General features: G+C 33.7%; 1 protein-coding gene and 1 pseudogene across 7 annotated transcripts in view; one reads left to right on the forward strand and one right to left on the reverse strand.

Moving 5' to 3' along the window:
• The window catches only part of RANBP17 (RAN binding protein 17), a 301345-nt gene that overhangs the window by 185163 nt on the left and 96037 nt on the right, over positions 1–20145 (reverse strand). The window lies entirely within an intron of this gene.
• On the forward strand, positions 702–1240 carry LOC125754971 (60S ribosomal protein L30-like; annotated as a pseudogene).

Raw genomic sequence — 20145 nt, forward strand, 5'->3', positions numbered from 1 at the left:
TTTGCCACGAGCATTTAATGGACATCTAAAAGGGAATTCATTAAAGCAGGAGCTGTTGGCAGCACTTATGGGCTTCAGACTGCTTTATGCTTGCCTTTAATAGCTCACTATTATAAAAGTGATATATTGTGTTCATCCCATTAGTAGTTTGCAGAAAGGTCTGCAAGAGATAACAAATCCTTCTGAATATTTTCAGAACTGAAAGTAAATCACTGTTTGTTTGTTTGAAGTATCATATTCTACCAATACACAATTTTAGAGTCTACTAAATTTAGTTCTTTTAAGCCAAATAAGATTTTAGCAACCACAGATTCATTTTATGAAGCAGGCACCACCTTTTTGGAATATTCTATAGTTATTAACCTGAGGTATTAGTAGATGTCAGGCAATTTAACCAATTACTTGAAGGTATGGTATGCATTTCTATGAGTTAATAGCAAAACATCATCACCAAAAGCAAAGCTAGTTGGAGTATTCCTATACAATTGCCTACTGCCACTATTCAGGAGGTATGAAAGGATTCTTTCTGGTATCTTGGATGCATTATAAAAGAGCTTCTGAGAAGAATGACATTCATAGGTCGTATTTGTTTTTTGCCCTACAGTGGGCACAGAAAATGGATGTGAAGAAAAAAAAAAAAACCACGATTTTAATGTTAAAGCTTATTAACGTAATGCAATAAAATCCTAACTGGGCCTTTCTCACTCACGGCCATTTTGGTGGCTGCTGTTGGTTGGGGCCGTCCCGCATCTAAGGCAGGAAGATGGTGGCCGCAAAGAAGACGAAAAAGTCGCTGGAGTTGATCAACTCTAGGCTCCAACTTGTTATGAAAAGTGGAAAGTACGTGCTGGGGTACAAGCAGACCCTAAAAATGATCAGACACGGCAAAGCGAAACTGATCATCCTGGCCAACAACTGCCCGGCTTTGAGGAAATTTGAAATATAATACTACACCATGTTGGCCAAAACTGGTGTCCATCACTACAGTAGCAATAATATTGAATTGGGCACAGCATGTGGGAAATACTACAGAGTATACACGCCGGCTATCATTGATCCAGGTGATTCTGAAATCATTAGAAGCATGCCAGAACAGACTGGTGAAAAGTAAATCACACAAAATATTTCTTTAATAAAACTGGCCAGAGCTTGTTTAAAAAAAAAATCCTAACTGGGAAGGGAGACTATGGAAAGGATATATGCAATTTCAGCATATAACCTCTATAATGCCTGGGCCTGAGCCATGCTTTATTTCAAATCTAATATATTTTACTTAAAAGATAACTCAAAGTTTATAGTGGGGTCAGCAGCAATGCCTCTATATTAGAAAGGGCAGATCAATTTTATCCATATAGGGAAGAGTCCCAAAGTCACATATTTGATTTTACAATTCATCAGCTACTTATTTTTCACAGAAAATTTGCCTTTCTAATCTTGTTTTGCTTATAGTAAATTAGCCAGTGTATCCCTTATTACACACACCAGGCATCGCTGAAATGTGTTAATTGTTGTAGAATGGAAATTATTAGAGGTAATCTAAATTTATATATTTAAAGTCTGTAGATCTCTGTGCAGATAGTAAGAATGGATCCTATTATGATGTTTTAAGGACTAAAAACTGATCTTTTAAGTCTCTACATTATAAGTTCCCTCATTTATTGAAACTGATGTTACAATTGATTTCACTGATATAAATACGGAAATGTCTAAAGTTTACATACACATCTACACAAAAATAATAATAGGTACAAAAGTAAGAGTATGAGAAGGATAAAGGGTTATTTTAAAGCTTATACTGTTTAGAAATACAAGTACTTCCAAAGCCCATCAAATGCAATTCTCAAATTTCATTCATAGCTTCCTAATTTCTTCAGAGTTACAATCTCCAATAATGTAATTGATTGGCCCAGCCCAAGAACAGTATGGGAAAGCTGGGCTGCTTCCTAAGCCTTTGAAACATGACACCGAATTCATCACAATTCAGATTCTGATATTTAATCTTACAGTATCTATGATATTCCTGGTTAAGTAATATAATTCATATTTCTAAATATTTAAGTTACTTCATCTATTCATATGATTGGGTTAGAATGTTCATACAATGCACATATAGGAATCTAATCATACAATGATACTCATATACTGCATATACTCATACAATGCACATATAGGAACCTAATCATATTAAAAGTTATGATCTAGTGGGAAATAACTTTCCATTAGAATCTGAAGCAGAGTTAAGTAAATGCCTCTTCTGTTTTAGAGATACTATAGAAATATTCTAATATCCAATGAATATTTTCTGCTTCTCCACATGTTATGCTAAACACAAGGGCATAAAAAATGGGATTTGTACCCAACAAGTTGTATCTAAGTCCATGCTGACTTAATTGCACTGCTACAGAATCGAGTAAAGAACTACTTATTTAGGTCCCAATGGTAAAATATCAGGCAGTTCTGAATAATGAATGCTTGTTGCTTTCCCATCCAAAATATTTCTCTTACTCAAAATTAGTACTGACATTTTTGAGTAATAAACACAAAACAATGCATCTCAAAAAGCTAATGTATTAGGGTAAAATAACTAGCTTCATGTCTGGCAAAATTCTAGAGGAAGATAATCTCTTCTTCCCAGTGACTAGGAGTCACTCTTTACTATAGCAAACTCAATGAAATGTATTAACTTCAGTTCATAACTTATAAGTCATCTGGAGAATTAACCAATAGAAAGAAATAAAAGCCCAATTTATTCTTACCTATGTGTTGGCAAAAGAGACAAGGCATATCAGAGTAGAATTACTTTTGTTTTCCTCATAATTAAATGTATACAGTGTCATTATCATGATGAAACAAATTAATGTTTTATAAGATCGACAATGAATTTATTATTATATATAAAGGTCACCTATAAAACAAATTACATAATGCACAAGTGCATTTTAAGGTCAGACTATCAATGTCAGAATACAAGGCAGATTTTTTTTTCCCTCTAATTAAAAAAAAAGCTTTTGAAAAACAAGTTGTCTTGAAAACAGCCTCACAGCCACAAAGTTAATTCACCTTCCAACTTAAAAAATAGCATCAAGGTGCAAAGCCAAACTTCAATTAGCTAAGATCACTTGTCTGAAGAACAATCATAAATTTCTTCTTATACCTAGCATATGGAAGTCATCAGATACAGAACAGGGAGATTCTTGTTTCTGCCCTTAATCATTCTGACATTAAATGAAAGAATCCATGGCAATCCAAAATAGACCTTCATGGTGACCACGCATGTCAATGTTACTAGCCCTAGTTTTCTGAGTCTACCTTTGGTTTCAAGACATCTACAAACACAGTCAAAAACTATCAAAATTACAAGGGTGCTAGATGGATGGATTTTAAGTCTCTCTAATATCTTACAAATTCAAACTGCAACTAGGAAAACCTATTTGTTTCAGCATATGTCTTTCTCACCACATACACATAAATCCTTTTAAGACTTCTGGAATTAAAAATGAGTAAGTATCCTAAAAATGATTACATTATATAGCAAAGAGAATTTTTAAAGATATGATTAATCATTAATAGCTTAGGTGGGTTGGAGAATTAATGGACAGATGATTTGTGTTTCTCTCTGGGGACCAGGAAGCTTTAAAAAACTAAGGCTGGCTGATGCTGAGTGAGATCATGCCTGAGTGTGACTTACCTGACCAGAAAAGAAATTGGCTTAACATATAGACTGACTTGCCCTCACCTGGACCCTTAGAGTGTGATCCCTGGTTCAGATGATGATGGATCAGATCGTTCTCAAGGAGGAAGAAACCCGAGTTGGATAGGTTTGCCACAAGCCCTTCACAGGAAGATGTCAGTCTTCTGTGCAAGACAAAAAAGAAAAGAAAAAGTACAGTGGCAGTGGATGAATTCTCCTTTCTTAGGAGAAGAAAAAAGTCAGGTATGCATATTCTCCATTAGCTACCTCTTTTCTGTACACAGGCAAAGAAAGTCTCTGCAAAAGTTGGGAGAGACAAAGGTATCAAAAGTCTAAATCACTCTGGAATGGAGATTACAATAATAAAGATGCTAATTATAACTGATTATTTTCAATGGCTCCTTAAAATTTCATTTTGGGAAAATTGATAATGAAAAGTTTGCTTTCATGGGCAAAGTAATTAGTCCTAAAACATTTTTAAAAATGCTTAAGTTTGAATATGGAAGATGTCAACAATCCAGTGTCAATTCAAATGATTAAATTATTTTCAGATATTGAAGCTACTGTAATGGTGATTTAAAAGAATATATTTTTCCAGGGTTCAAATTATCTGGCATTTGGAAATTCCAGTATTTGATATGTCTCTAACATGTTCTAGTCAGGTTTTCCATAGGTATAAAATATCCTTACTGAAGTTTTCAAACAAGAATTTTAAAAATACTGTGTTTTTTTCCTACAATATTGATGATTTTCTTCCTTTAATTTTAGAATCTGTATTCAAAAACATCTCATCAGTGTTTTTTACAGATATGCACATTTTATTTTAGAGAATTAGTAAACTCCAGGATTTTACAATGTCCATTTTGCCCTCCTAAATACAATTAATTTCTTATTTTTATTTGGCTTTTTTTTTCATTGCTTCATCAATTCTAAAATTAACTGTTCTCCTTCATGGCCAAGTCTGGAATTTCAATGTTCTGTATGTATAGGTATCACTTAATCTTTATTTAAAAAAAATGGGTAGGCCAAATCTCCATTTCACATGAAAGAGATGATATGAAGATGATACAGAAATTAATTTATAAGTAATACCTTAATAAAGAACTAGAAATAAGACTGGTTGCAAAAGTTCAATAACTATTATAAAAATCTAGTAGACCAACTAATTAATAGCTGACAAAATTATATGAAATCAAAATTCTTTCCTCAATTCTAGTTCTCACCCCCCATTCTATAAAATACCCAGAAACTACTAGGTCCAGTAGTCTATGTTCTTTATATAGTTCAAGAAGCAAATAATAAACTTGATATCTGTGCTGAATATCACTATAAAAGCTTATAAAATTTAGTACTTAAACTGAAGTATGAAAGGAAATTATTATAAAACAAGACTTGACAACAGTATTATTATTCTTAATTATAATATGATGCTAGGTTAGTTCAAATGCTTTATGGACTCATTTTGCATATATAAGTAGATGAAGGGTTTTTTTAAGGAGGGGGAAGTTGTAAAATACAGGAAATTCCAGAAAAGAGCCAAAATACTCTCTACAAAGCACAAAAATAGAAGAATTAGTATTTAGCTTTACCAGAATATCATGGGTATTCTATTTATACTTCATGAGCATTATAGATCAATTAAGATACTCCATGTTTAGTTAAAATGAGTTTGCCAATGCTGAAAGAAAACTCAAGAATGAATTCTTCATGATACCAATTTATCATAGAAATAGCTGAATCTTTAAGACTCCTAAACCATGCAGTAATAATAGAATAAAGCTAACCTGTGCTTTCTCAAAGCAGTACTTGCCTTACATGATAAATTAATTTAAAAAATGGACTATTTAAGATCCATTCAAGTTTTACTACATGTTCAAAGGTAGAGAAAATGTGAAACATTACATTATTTAACCTGAATTTGTGATTAGTTTCCAATTTAGTATCAAAATTGTTAATGACAACTAAGAAAAAAATTGAATGCCAAATGAAGTAAGTTCATTTGGAACCTGGGTACAATTTTTGCCTAGCTATTCTAGAGCATATCTTCAAAGATCAAAGCCAAATTACTAAATTTCAGTGTTTCTCTAGTATTTTACAGCTGTTTAACAAGTATTTCCACAATCATTACGTGAATATTAACTATTAGTGAATATATGAGCTAGTATGTATAGATACTAACTTTAATTCCTTCACTTAAATAGAAAGTAAAAGAGGAAAATTAGATGAAAGTAAGGTTAGAAATGGCAGTTTTCCAGCAAGAGGCTGGAACTCAAAGAGTAAGAGTGTACAAGCCTCTGAAGGAAGACCAATTGGGTTTGAATCATGGCTCTCCCACTTACTAACTGTGCAACACTAAGCAAGTGAAATAACCTCTCTGAGCCTCAGTTTTCCCACAAAACCATGGAGGTAAGGTTAAGTATACTGTAGGGCTGTTGTGAAAGTCAAACTCAGATTGTGCATGTGGCACAGTAATAAGCAAGCACGCAGAAATTGCTAAGTAAATGGCAGCTATTATCATTATACTTTACTGAATTTTTCTCCCAAGGGATTTAAAAGCCTACCAAAGAGAAATTATAAATTACAGGTTTTTTGTGATAATTAAAACATATAATATACTCATTTATTATTTCATTTCACAAATATTTACCATCAGAAAATATGCCAGGTGCTGGGGATACAATGGTGAACAAGACAGACACAATTCCTTCCCTTATAGAGTTTTATATTTTTGTGAGGACAGACAAATAATTCCATTAATTATAGCTACAAGTAATCACAAGGTGATAAGTGCTTTGAAACTAAAGACCAAGTGATATGACTTCATATAACTAGAGGCCCTAAGATGGGAAGGCAGGGTGAGAGAAGGCTGACCACAGAAAACATGTAGCTAGGCAAAAAGAAGACAAAGATCATCCCATGTAGAAGAAACAGTACATGCAAAGGCCACGGGAAAGTATTTGGAGAACTGAGGAATTTAAAAAATGCCAGAGTACCTACAGAAAAGAGAAAAAAGGGAAAATAGTACAGGATAAGGCTGGAAAGGAGGATAGAAAACAGCTTCTTCAGCAGATTCTATAAGCCAAGTAAATAAGATTTTGGTCCTAATCCTAAAAACAATGAGAATCTACTGATTTTCATTTTAATCTTTGGCTATGGCATATTATGAACCACTTGGAAAGATGCAAGAATGGATATGGGTAAACTAGCAGGAAGCTGTCACATAGGTCACAGAGAGGTGGCCTGGACCAGGAACATACCAATACAGATAAAATGATACAAAACCAAATATTTTCAAAGGAGAATTGAAACGTCTTAGTGGCTAAAAACAGTACATTCTAGGTTACTGACATGGGCATCAGATGCTTTTATTGAATACAGAAATCTAAAGCAACTTTTACAAGGGATGTAAATGAGTTCTTTTTAGAGACTCTTGAATTTACAGTGACAAGTAGATGTCAAATAAACAACTGGATACATACACCAAAAGTTCAAGAGGTGCCTGGGTGGTGTAGTCAATTGAGTGCCTGACTTTTGGTTTTGGCTTGGTCATGATCTCAGGGTTTTAAGATCGAGCCCCACTGAGTGTGGAGTCTGCTTGGGACTCTCTCTGCCTCTCCTCCTTCAGTTCCACCACCACTCTCTTATTAAATAAATAATAAATATCTTAAAAAAAAAAAAGTTCAGAAGACAGGCCTAGCTAGAGATACATATTTGAACTCATCAGTAAATAGATGGTAACTGAAGACACAGGAGTTTATGAGACTAGAGAGAAATCAGAGAAGAGAGACATGACAGACCTAAGCCTAGCACTGAAAAACTCCAACATTTAAAATAGGTCAGATTTAGGATAATTACTATACAAAGCTGAGAAGAAATTGTCAGAGAGCTTCGAAAAAAAAAATCAAGAGAGCATGGTGTCAGAGAACCTAAGAGAAGGAACTGTTTCAAGGATAAAGTGGTTGATTACATTGAATGCTGCTAAAAGTTCATTAAGATAAGGGTAGGAAAGTAATATAGCAGCTTTATAAGTACTGCAGTCAGAGGTGATCTCAGCTCAAGCAACAGTGGTGCAGTTATTTTATGTCAGGGATGTCAAGCTGTTTCTTAAAAGATCAGATAACAAATATTTTAGGCATATGGGCCAATTACTCAACGCTGTCATTGTTGCCCCAAAGCAGCCATAGGCAATAAGTAAATGAATGGGGGTGGTTGTTTTCAAATAAAACTTTATTTATAAAACAGGCCCTCAGACCATAGTTTCAAGATTGTTTTATATCAATCAAGTCTCTGATCAAATATTACCAGTTCAGCAAGGCCTCCCATGTTCTCCTAATGTAGAGTCTTCCTCCCATCACTCTATTAATCATCTTGCATTACTGCATTCACAGTGTTTATCTGTTACCTTAAATTGCCTTTCTGATTTGCTTAGTTACTAAATGTTTCTTTCTGCTTCCTCTGGAAGGTAAACTTTGTGAGAAGAGAGATCAGGCTTACACATTTCAGGTTTTCATATCTTTAGCAGCTAAAGCAGGAATGTAGTTCCCAGCGCATTCAATGAATATTTATTTTTTGATATTTATTTTTTTTATAAATGAATATTTATTCTTTTTGGAAAGAATGATTTCTTCTTCTAACCACGATGCTCCCGGCTTACTCACATGCCTTAAGCAACAAGGAAACTGGATTGAATCAAAGAAGCAACTGGAAAACAGGCAGTGCAGTACTAGGATCCCTGTGAAAGGGGAAACAAACAGGGTGAGCACTCTAGACTGTGAAGAAGGGGTATCCTAAGTATAGCACAACAGTTTCAGGAAGTTGAGGAGAAGAGTTCAGAATCTGAGGGAACCTGAACTTTCAGGGCAGAGCTCCAGAAAGAGTTTCAGAATGTTCAAAAACTTCTTTTCAGAAACTATAAAAGCCAGAGGACAATGAAACATATGTTTAAGTAGTTGAAAGAAAATGTCAAACCGGAATTCTATATCTAGTAAAAATATCTTTCAAAAGTAAGGGCAAAATAAAGAATTTTTCAGCCAAAAGAAAAAAGCTGACAGAATCTACTTCCATTAAATGTAAACTATAAAAATTGTTAAAGAAAGTTTTTCAAATGGAAAATAGATACCATGTAGAAATTTAGAACTGAGGGATCCCTGGGTGGCTCAGCGGTTTAGCGCCTGCCTTCGGCCTAGGGTGTGATCCTGGAGACCTGGGATCGAGTCCCATGTCGGGCTTCCTGCATGGAACCTGCTTCTCCCTCTGCCTGTGTCTCTGCCTCTCTCTCTCTCTCTCTCTCTCTCTGCGTGTGTCTCTCATGAATAAATAAATAAAATCTTAAAAAAAAAATTTAGAACTGTATAAAGAAATGAAGTGTCAAATAGCCCATGTGTGGGCATATATAAAAACTTCCCCCCTCAGTCTTCAATTTCTCTAGACCAATAATAGAGAATTTAAAAATAATAATGTATTAAGAAGTTTATAAATGTAGAAGCAAAATCTATGAGAACAAAAGCATAAAGAATGAGAGGGTTTAAATGGAAGTATATTGTTATAAAGTTCTCACGTTATATGTGAAATGCTGTAATTTTATTTCAGGGTAGATGAGTTAAAATGCATGCTATAAGCCACTGATAAGTTGTTAAAAATAAAAAAGGGGTAGAGTTAATAAACCAATAGTGGAGATACAGTGGAATGAAAAATGCTCAGTTAATCCAAAACTAGCAGGAAATGGAACAAAGAAACAAAACACAGATAGGACATATAGTATACACCAGCAGTCAGCAAACTACAGACCACAGGCCAAATCCAGTCTGCCATCTACTTCTTTATGGCCTATGAATTCAGAACGACATTTACATTTATAAATGGTTAAATTAAGAATAATATTTCATGACAAATGAAAATTTTTGGAATTCAAATTTCAGTATCTATAAATATAGTTTTATTGGAACAGAGCCAAGCCAAATGATCCACATATTGTCTATGGTTATTTTTGCATTAGAATTAGAGAGTTGAGCAGATGTGATACAGGTCACCTACAAGGCCTAAAATGCTATCTGGTCTTTCACAGAAAATCTTTGCTAATATTTAGTCTAAAAAATTCAATTATAATGCAGTGGTTTTGAGAGGATACTATGAGAAAAGCACTTCAAATAAAATGAAACAGGTAGGTTCAAAAGTAAAAGGACAGGAAGAAATAAAACCTTTAGCCAATATAGAGTAACAGGGACTATACTTACCCACTGTCCTGAAATAACTAAAGATCTAGACAGTTAAATAGATAGAACAGTAATTTCCAAGACATTAGAGTCTGACAATAACCACAAAAGGATCCCCGAGAAACATGTCAGTCCTGGGACTGGCTCTAGGAAATGCAAGCTTGGTGAACCCCAGCAGACCCCCTAAGTTCAGAAAAAAGAAATGAAAATGGAAGTTCAGAGAACTGAGGTAAGTTTGCAGGAAACAACTGGAGCTTTACAAAGAGAGAACTTCAGAGATGTAGAGAGTATTTATCAATCCACATACATGTGAGGAAACTAATGTCAGAGAAAAAAAAAAAACAGCAAAAAGGAAAAAGAATAGTACCAGGGGTTCATATAGGGCCAAAAGTAGTTCCTGCACCCAACAGCCACTATGAACACCTTGTAATTCATGGCACATTGCATAGAAATCTAAGTCTATAAAAGACTCAGAAAGGTTTTGTTTTAGCACTGAGGTGAAATTAATCCTGGACTACATTCTTTTCTCTTTCTGCTTATTAGCAAAGTTTAAAAGCAAGATCTGAAAGAATCACACTGTTTCCAAGTAATTTAATTGCTTCCCAGAACAGAACCCAAGAGTATTTACAGGATACAAAAATATGTCCGCCATTCAATAAAAAAAAATATTAGGAATCCAAAAATGAAAATTCTATAAATGACAGAATTAGTATACAACGACAAGGAAGTGTTATGATAAAGTATGTACTTGATATGTTCAAAACATTAGAGGATAGATGTTAAGTAGAGATAGAAAAGATACCAAAAAAAAGGCCAAACTGGACTGTTACAGAAGAAAATGATGATGTCTGAATTGAAAAATACACTGCATGTGATCAACCACAAATCAGATATCATGAAAGAAAATATCTGTGAACTCGAAAACAGCAAAAGAAATAATCCAAAATCAAATACATAGAGAAAAAAAGACCTCAGTAAGCTGCTCTACAACTCCAGGTGGCCTAATGTAAAATTGGAGTCCCCAAAAGAAAGAAGGGGGAGAGATAGAAAAAAGTTCTGATAAATAAAAGCCAAAGTTCTCCCAACTTTTTTAAACTGAAATTTCACAGGTTTAAGAAGCCAAACAATCTCAAACACAAGAAACATGAAGAAAAGAACACCAAGGCACTTGATAATCAAATTGCTCAAAATTAGTGATAAGGACAACATCTTAAGAGGCAGAGAAAAGGGGTGGATAGCATACACAGGACTGGAGAAAAGGCTTACAGCAGATTTGTCATTGTAAACACTACAAATGAGGAGGCAGTGTCAAAACTTCTTTAACCTATTAAAAGGGAAAAAAATGTCAACATATTGATATACAGTGGAAACATCTTCCAAAAAGAAGGCAAAATAAATGCTTTCCTGACATACAAAAGCTGAAAGACTTGTCATTAGGATTTTGCACTGCATAAAATTTTACAAGAAATCTTTCAGACAGGAAGAAAATTATGTAACATGGAAATCTGGATCTACACAAAAGAATGAAAAACTTTAGAAATGGTAACTACCTGGGTAAATATAAAATGCTTTTAAAAAATATTTTATTTATTTATTTATTTGAGAGAGAGTGAGAATGAGCAGGAGAGGGACAAGAAGACTGCACTAAGTGTGCAGTCCAATGTGCAGCTTGATATCACAATCCTGAGATCATGACTTGAGCTGAAATCAGGAGTCAGACACTCAACCAACTGAGCTACCCATGTGCCTCAAGCTTTTTTTCCTTCTTATTTAGGTGTCCTTAAAAGATATTTGACTATTAAAGCAAAAATAATGTCAAGATATTATGGGGTTGATAATATACGTATGTAGAAGTAAAATGTATGACAACAAAGCATAAGGCCAGAGGAAAGATTGAAGTATATTGTTGTGAGGTGGTATATCACTTGAAAGGGAACCATGATGAGCTAACAATATACACTATAAACCCTAAAGGATAACCTGAAAACTAACAAGTTATAGCTATTAAGTCAAAAAAGGAGACAAACTAGAATAAAAAGTATTTGATCCAAAAGAAGACAAGACACTGAGGCACTTGATGGGCACTGGGTGTTATACTATATATCGACAAATCTACCTTAAATAAAAACAAATGAAAAATAAATAAACAAATAAATAAATAAATAAAACAAAACAAAAACAAAAGATGAGAGAGAGAGAGAGAGAGGGAAGGAGAAAGAAAAGAATGAAAAAGAGGGAGAGAGAGAGGGAGGGAATCAGTTGAAGCAAATAGAAAAAGCAACATAATAGATTATATCCAATCATATTAATAATTACATTAATGTAAGTGGTCTAAACAGCTCAATTAAATGGTAGCAATTATCTTCTAAGGTTAAAAAACACAAGATTGAACCACATGCTGTCTACAATATAAATAATGATACGAATAGGCTAAAAGTAAAAGAATAGTAACAGAATCAAAAGAAAGTGGTAGTAGCTACATTAATATCAAACAAAGTATATATCAGAACAAAGAATAGTATCATGAATAAAGAGGGTCATTTCTTAGCGATTAAGGGGTCAATTCATCAGGAGGACATAACATTCTAAAAGTTCAATGATTTGACAACAAAAATTCAAAATATATGAAGTCAAAACAGTGTAAGAAATTAACAGTGCAAAATTATACTCAGAGATTTCAACACTTCCCTCTCAATAATCAACAAAATCAAGTAGCAAAATAAAAATCAGAAAGAATATAGAAAACCTCAATCTGAACTCTCTCCTTGAACAGATCTATACACTTAATGCAATTTCAATAAATGATGACTGATAAGCTGATTGTAAAATCTATACAAAAGGAAAAAATTAGAATAACCAACGTGATTTTTAAAAAGAACATAGAATTTAGAAGACTTACACTACCTGATCTTGAGACTTACTAAAAGTTAAAAGTATGCTATTGGCATAGGGTAGGCTAATAGATCAGTGAGACTGAATAGAGACTTCAGAACTAGATGTATACATACATAATAAATTAGTTTTCTACCCAAGATAATTCAGTGGAAGAAAGGACAGTCTTTTCAACAGTGGTACTAAAACTACCTGATACCCATATGGTAGGGAGAAAAAAACCTCAACTCCAATCTCACACCACAGACAAAAACTAACTTGAAATGAATCACAGGTATAAATAAATGTAAAAGCCAAAAATACTTCTAGAAGAAAATATAGGAAAGAGTTGTGACCTTGCAATAGGTAAACATTTCTTAGCACATAAAAAGCAAAAAAGAAAAAAAAAAAAAGATAAACTGGAGTTTATCAAAACTTAGAATGTCCACTCTAAAAGACACCATTAAAGAAAACAAATAGCGAATCACAGATGCAAAGGAAATATTCATTATACACAAGTCTGACAAGGGACTGGCATATAGAATTTGTCAATAACACTCTATAATAAAAAAACAAATATCACAGTAAGAAATGGGCAAAAGAGGTGAACAGACACTTCACAAAGGGCAAAAGGCAGTAAGTCCATAAAAAGATACTTCATGTCATTAGTCACTAAGAAATTGCAAAATAACACTACAGTGAAATTCTACTATATTCACTATAATGAATAAAATTTAAAAGACTGACAATATGACTGACAACGTTGGCAAGTATGTAGAATGAGTATACAAATACATTGTCAGTGAGAATATAAAATGGTACAATTGCTTTGAAAAAGTTCAACAGTTAACATCCCCTATCCTATCGCTTGGCAGTTTTACTCAAGAACAGTGAAAGCTCCAAAAGAAATGAAAAAATGTGCCCTCACAAAGACTTGTGAGGCAGCAGCTTTATTCACAGCAGTTTTTTCATAATAACAAAGGGGGAAGGGGATTAAAAAAAGCCCATCAACAAGTGAATATAAATATGTCGTGGGATGTGCAGACAATGGAATACCAGCTAGCTATAAAAAGAAACAAATACACAATAACATAGATCAATCTCAGAAACAGTATGCTGAGATAATGAAACCAGACTGTGTGATTCTATTTATATTTTTAAAGAACCTACAAAAGAAAAATAAAATCAATAGTGAAAAAAGTAGATTATTGATGACCTAGGCCTATAAGTAGGGTCTGACTGGAAAGGGATACTGGAAAGGAAACTTTTGCAATGATGGAAATATTTTATATCTTGAATGTGGCAATAACTATAAATGCATTCTCTATATATGTCCCCTTTTGTCATAATCATCAAATTGTATACTGTGTACAGAAAATATATCTCATTAAGTTGATTTTTTAAAATGTAAAAGGGAATGGACTAGAAAGGGCTAAAAAGAATGAATTATGAATTTGAATAGATGAGAAATGAGCAGGTCATCAGGACATGACGGCAAGCAGTTTAGGTAATACGTCTACAAAGTCTGGTTATGAAGGAGAATAAAAAATGAGGTAGTAACTAACAGGGGAGCAGTGTGGTTTCTCACCAAGGAAACTGGCTGGATTATGGTTCAAAATCCAACAGTTTAGGGTTCTGCTTCAGTTTGGTGTTCCACTGTGGTTGGGGGCTGAGCTGGTATGGTAGTAGAAGATCAGGCCAGCCAATGCTTGCATATGAAGGATGCTCAAAATAAGAAGCTGGATGTTAGATCATCTTTTGAGTTCTGGAAGTTGGTTCAAACAAGTTCATTAGGAACTGCAAGCAGTATCTACTAAATGATTGTTTAGGAGTATTACTGTCATTTTAAGGCAGTTCCAAAATGAGTAGGTACACAAGCTTAATGGAATATATCTTCTGAAATGTAACCCTAAAATCAAAATAGACATTTAAAGTTTCTGCACGTGTTTCAAAAATGGACTGGTTTTTTTGTTTGTTTGTTTGTTTGTTTGTTTGTTTGTTTAGGTTAACTAGAAAGCTGACAGATGAAAGATGAAGCTATTCAGGATGTCTTAATATGATGGGAGTAATTAAAATATAAGTAGTCTGTGATTTGATTATATCTGCAGTAAGCATATACACTGCTGTTTTTAAAAGTATTCTTTAAATTTAGAATCTAAGTCAAATTATTTAGTTTGTGGAAAAAGTCCAAGTTAGAAAGTGATTAATTCAGAACAGTAAAACTACCATAATAATCAGAGGCAACTGAAAGTAGAATAGCAATAACAATTTAAACACTTTCTCTTTGGGTTTGAACACTGAAAATTTCTCATTTGTTTATTTTAACAATTTCTACTTTCACTTATTTCACAATTTTTGCTTTCACTTCTCAAAAGAGGACTAGATACCTTGCCCAAATTCTTCCTCCCCTTCAGGAAAGGGTCAGAATCCTTATCAAAAATAGTTTTCTCAAAAATATCCTAGGAAAATATAAAACAATAACTATAATATTCAAATTCTGGGAAGTGGGCTTTTCAGCAAAGGCATATATAGACTAAAGAAACATGCATTTAAAAATAATTGTAGGCTTTTATCTTGGAAGAATATTTAAAATTTTCCATATAAAAGATCCGTTAAGAGAAGGTAGGCAATAACACTGTAATGAAGAACTCATAGTTGCAGGATATAAAGTTTGCTGTTTCTATCATTTTATCTATTTGCTCCACAGTTCATTGTTGGTTTCAAGTGCTCTTTTGCAAAAATTTTTATTAAGATTTGTATTTCCTCAATCAGAGGCCTTAAAGAGCGTGGCAGTGATGCCAGTGGTTGCTAGAGACAGAATTTAGAGTTCCAGTTCCACTCCAGTTCCTCAGAATCTTGCCCTGAAAGGATTTAGGATAAGCTTGTATTCAGACTCTGGGGTTCCCCACTGTGTGCCTTCTTCCTGTCCAGTAGCCCTCTCATTTTCAGCTGCTCCAAAACTCCTGATTTTCAAACTCTAACTCATCAAAAAAAGATGGTTGGCTTCTGCATGAACTTTTAAGTTTCATCTCAATCAGTTTTGTTCTTTTTACTCAAGGAACATCTACTCTCTGGTTTCTATTTACTTTTGGTCACTCTCCAGTGTCTTAAAATAGTGATTTAAAAAACATACTTTGTCTAGAAGTTATAATTCATCCAGGCTGATACTAGTACTTCAAAGAAGCTTTATTCACAATAGTTGAAATGTGGAAGCAATCCCAATGTTCATTGACAGATGAATGGATAAACACAATGTTATATATACATAACATGGGGTATTATTACCTTAAAAAGGAAGTAAATTCTGACACATGCTACAACATAAATGAACCTTGAGGACATTAGCTAAGTAAAAGAAGCCACTCACAAAAAGACAAAAACCATATGATTCCATTTACATGAAATACTTAGACTAGTCAAAAATCATAGAGACAGAAAGTAGAAAGAAGGGTAGTTGCTAGGGCCAAGGGTAGGGAGAGTGAAGTTAGTATTTAATGGGCTTAAAGTTGCAGTTTTGCAAGCTGAAAAAGTTCTGGAGATGAATGGTGGTGATGGTCGCACAACAATATGATTTGATATACCTTATACCACTGTACATTTAAAAATGGCTTAGACAGTAAATTTATGTTATGTGTATTTTACCAAGATAAAAAAAATTGGAAAAAAAGATGACTTCAGTAGGAATACATGTATTAGGTTATAGCAGTTATATTAAAATTCATCTATCTCAAGTAACATAGTTCAATCATCTTTGAGAATTCCCATATTTTTCTAAGCACATGAGAAACCAAATTGAATGTATATAGTATTTATTTTTAAGTTTGTAAAAAAATGGTATCAGTTCTGAATCATTTAAATATTAGTTTACAAATATTGCTTATAGCTTAATAGCATTGTAGATGTAGTTTCACAAAGATATTGGCTCTAGACAGTAATTATATACTCAGCCTAATGTTTCAGTTAATGGACGAGCATTTCAGTGATAATTGCAATGCTTGAACATAATGTGCTTTTATTAGCAGTATAAAATAAAGCCAGCTTATACCAATAGAAAAAACAGGCTATTTATTTTTATAATTGCTTAATTTTATTGTAAAAATATTATCAAATGATAAAAGAAAACCTGTAAAAATATTAGCATTTTATCTACAATTATAGAAATATACTTAAAAACTTAATTATGGTAAACAGTGACATAAGCTGTATTTGTGAAAAATTCATTAATGTAATGATCCAAGAAAAAGATTAGATAAAATAATTACATTAGGAAAAATAAAAGCCTTGATTCTAGTTTTCTCTCTATACTTACTAGCCATGAGACTTTGGGTAAGTCATTTATTTACTCATTTAATAGCGCCTTACTATTAAGGTTAAAACATTTCTAACTGTCTCAAGGTAGCAAACGATTTGTCAAGATCTTTTCTAGTTCTAAACCTTATAATGATATTATATAGTATATAAATAAAAAAATAATGGGCAGCCCAGGTGGCTCAGCGGTTTAGTGCCGCCTTAGGTCCAGGACCTGATCCTGGAGACCCGGGATTGAGTCCCACGTCGAGCTCCCTGCATGGAGCCTGCTTCTCCCTCTGCCTGTGTCTCTGCCTCTCTCTCTCTCTGTGTGTCTCTCGTGAATAAATAAAATCTTAAAAAAAAAATAAAATAAAAATAAAGGATCAAACAAAATTTATTTAATAAATAAATAAGACTCAAAAGTAAAATATCCTAAAATGTGATATTCTACCTAGATTCATGAATAGTCCTTTATCTAGAAAAAAATACCTGCAAATTATGTATTTATCATTTATCATTAAAAAATTCAGGAATTTCCAATCGAAAATAAAAAATATTTTATAAAAATTTAAAAACCATAGCCCAAGGCCTGAGTATCCCTCTGATACTTTCTTTTCATTGAAACTGTAATAGATGATTTAATTCCTCATTAGCAAAAGCATCTGGATAGACATCCAGGACATAAGTAAAAGCACAATAAAACAGACCAGTCAATAGGTCCATTTTTAATTAGCAGTGATTAAAATGTCTCATGGACCTTAAGACTATTAAACTGCTGAATGAGAAGAGCTTACCAGCAAATTAATATTATTGTCAAAGTTCTCTAATACTTTTATTACTGATGTTATTGTCTTGTGCATATATACATTTTTCATATATACATTTTTTATATTGTATCTACACATATAGTATTTAAATACCATAACAATGTAAAGACTAACCAAAATCATTTAGGTAATCTTACATGGATATGCCTAAGAACAAAATAATTTTTTAAAAAGCAAAGAAACCCAAAATTTATAAATGAGCTTCTATTTATGTTTTCTTTTCTTTTTTTTTTAAGATTTTATCTATTTATTCATGAGAGACACACACAGAGAGAGAGAGAGAGAGAGAGAGAGAGAGAGGCAGAGGAAGAAGCAGGCTCCATGCGGGGAACCTGATGTGGGACTCGATCTCAGGTCTCCAGGATCACGCCCTGGGCTGAAGGCAACACTAAACTCCTGAGCTACCCAGGCTGTCCAGTATTTATGTTTTCTAACAAAAAGCTTCACTCAACAATGGCCTGAGTGTTCCTAATATTTTGAAATGGCAATAGCTCCAATCTGACAATTATGTTTAAAAAACATATTCAGGGGATCCCTGGGTGGCTCAGAGGTTTGGCGCCTGCCTTTGGCCCAGGGCACGATCCTGGAGACCCGGGATCGAGTCCCACATCAGGCTCTCGGCATGGAGCCTGCTTCTCCCTCTGCCTGTGTCTCTGCCTCTCTTTCTCTCTCTCTGTGTCTATCATAAATAAATCTTAAAAAAAACATATTCAAAAAGGTATATATATGACAACAACATTCTCTAGTCAATGAGCAACTAAGAAATGATAAACAGCCTAAGATATAAAACAGCAAATTCACATGCATTTGGCAGAGTTCATAGATACTATGAAACTAGTATGACAGAAAGTAATGTGAAAATCCTTAGACTCTCGTCTATATAATCAAGTTAATTGTGAAGACATTAAAAATGATTATTTTTAAATTAATGTATTTCTTTTAATAGGAAATAATACTGGGAAATGTAGAAAAATAGAGAAATACTTAAAAATTCTCTTTAACTGTAATGAGAAACAAGGAAAATGAATATCTTGGTTCCTTTCTTTATAGTTCTTTTGTTCCTCCTTTTTTCATATAGTTGTATCTTTTTTTAAAAAAAAAAAGAGTATTTATTTATTTGAGAGAGACATACAAACAGCAGGCCCACAGGGGGGAGAGTTGGGGGAAGGAAGAAGTAGGCCCATGCTGAGAACAGCCCACATGGTGCTTGATCCCACCCCATGCCAAAATCAAGAATCAGATGCTCACTGACTGAGCCACCCAGGCGCCCTGATCTTATTCTGTATTTAATATTATGTACAATTTTCTATTAACATTATAAAAGTAGTATTTTTATTTTTTATTTTTTAATTTTTATTTATTTGTGATAGTCACAGAGAGAGAGAGAGAGAATGAGGCAGAGACACAGGCAGAGGGAGAAGCAGGCTCCATGCACCGGGAGCCCGACGTGGGATTCGATCCCGGGTCTCCAGGATCGCGCCCTGAGCCAAAGGCAGGCGCCAAACCGCTGCGCCACCCAGGGATCCCTCAAAGTAGTATTTTTAAAAGTGACTTCAAATTTCATGCTAACAGAGATGAGTCTCTATACCAAATTTACTACTACAATACCAAAGCAATGACAACTGACAATTTCCTAATAATATATTTCTAGATATGGCATTACCAGATCAAAGGGTATGCACATTTTTATGACTCCTAACATGTTCTGCAAATAGCTTAACAAGAATATTGGATTAGTATATGGTTTTCTAACCGTAAAATAAAAAGCCTAAAGACATGGATATCGAATAACTATTTAGTCAACCAGCATTTATTTAACACAAGAGTGGATATGTAGGACTTCACTAAAGCAAACAGGCAAATAGCAATCTATACTTCTGTGGGAGGATTTCTAAAGTTATCCTTCACCTGTTGGTAATATATCCAGTAGATGGCCTAATAGGTAGAACTTTCGGATAGTGCTACTTGAAGTATAGTACTGGGATCACCTACATCAAAATTAATAGGAGTACTTATTAAAATATAGATTTCTGGGTTCTGGTCCAGATCTACTGTTACCTGAATCTCTGAGAAGTACAAGAATCTGCATTTAAGAGACTCTAGTCCCCCACAGGACTTTTACGTACACCACAGTTTGAGGAACCACTTTCCGGAAACATCACATCATTGGGGATTTGGAGTTATAATAAAGCTTCTGGGACTTAACTAAAATTGATTTTTTTCTTTTGGCTAGTAATTCACTTTTCAATTTTTT

This window comes from Canis lupus, chromosome 4 (assembly GCF_003254725.2).
Source record: "Canis lupus dingo isolate Sandy chromosome 4, ASM325472v2, whole genome shotgun sequence".
Lineage (NCBI taxonomy): Eukaryota > Metazoa > Chordata > Mammalia > Carnivora > Canidae > Canis > Canis lupus.